This window comes from Suricata suricatta, chromosome 16 (assembly GCF_006229205.1).
Source record: "Suricata suricatta isolate VVHF042 chromosome 16, meerkat_22Aug2017_6uvM2_HiC, whole genome shotgun sequence".
In the NCBI taxonomy this organism is placed as follows: domain Eukaryota; kingdom Metazoa; phylum Chordata; class Mammalia; order Carnivora; family Herpestidae; genus Suricata; species Suricata suricatta.
The window spans coordinates 53,398,715-53,400,027 of record NC_043715.1 but is presented as its reverse complement, the minus strand read 5'-3'; positions in this window follow the sequence as shown (position 1 = coordinate 53,400,027).

The window sequence follows — 1,313 nt, the reverse complement described above, 5'->3', positions numbered from 1 at the left end:
AGAGATTACTTATAAAATAAAATCTTTAAAAAATAAATTCATAATAACAGAAAAAAAAATAAATGAATCATGTTCTTCCTTTCACTGTATCTCTGCATATTCTGCTCAAGTATTTTCTCTCATTCTGTTTCTCTACTAATAACCTTAACTGATGGTTCCATTCAGGGGTCTGCGAATCAGGAAAGTACCAGTTTCTGGGTAGAGGAACTTCTCTGGGAAGTGAAGAACTCAGTGAGACACAACACGCATCGTTTCCCACTAATCCCTCACGTGTCAGAACACAGAATTTCCTGCTATACTTAACAGGAGACATGTCTGTCTACAGGGATCAAGGAGAAAAAAACAAGTCTCCCACAAATACTCAAATAGTGTGCTACAGGCCTCTAACTAGAAAGTCATAATTGTTCATCATAATTAACAAATCAGAGAAAAGTTTCAGGAACAACTTCAGTTCCCAAACCTGTGCTCCCATTGCGGCTACAAGTGAGAAAATTGCAGTTGTGAGAGAGGTGACCTCACAGAATCACAAACCTATATCTCAGCGTCTGGCCGACCCCTCCCACTGGCTGGCGTGCCCTTCACATGGAGCCCCTCAGGCAGCAGGAAGGAGTTGGTGAGATCCACTTCAGTCTAAGAGGCAGTGTCTGTATCAAGAGTCTGGGTGAGTGATCATCTCAAAAAAAAAAGCAACAGTCTGTGGATTACCTAATTCACTGTGAGAGCCAGGCAGGAAAGTGGAATAATTCTGAGGTTTGACTGAGCTACGAAAGAGGAGATGAGGTCCTAGATTTTCACCAGTCCCCGATGGCTCTTAATTCAATGAAGATAAACGTCGCTCAATATGATTGCTGGTGTTCAGGGCAAGGAATAATATATACTGATTTTTAAGTCCTTAAGTAATGAATTGTAAAATCAATCTCCTCTTCTACATTAGGGAAATTGCACACTGGATTTTCAGGGTTACTAGATGTGCCCTCTCACAGCACCATGTCTGTAGTGAAATGTATGAAGAATTTACAGGAATCATCTGATCCTGTGCAGAAAGGATGGATGTGGCATGCAATTATGGGGAAAGTAATTGAGTCTCCATGGAAAACATCATAATCTGTTGATTACACTGAAAGTTAGATAATGGCAGGTAAGGAACAGTTGACATAAGAATGATGATTTTTCAGACAGGAGCTTTCAGGTTCATATCATGTTCTTTCCATGTGTTTAAAAACTATTATACTATCAATACAAAAACCGAGTACTTTGAATCCTAAAGTGTGTAGGAATACATGCCTTACAGATGTCATTTTACAGTGATGTGT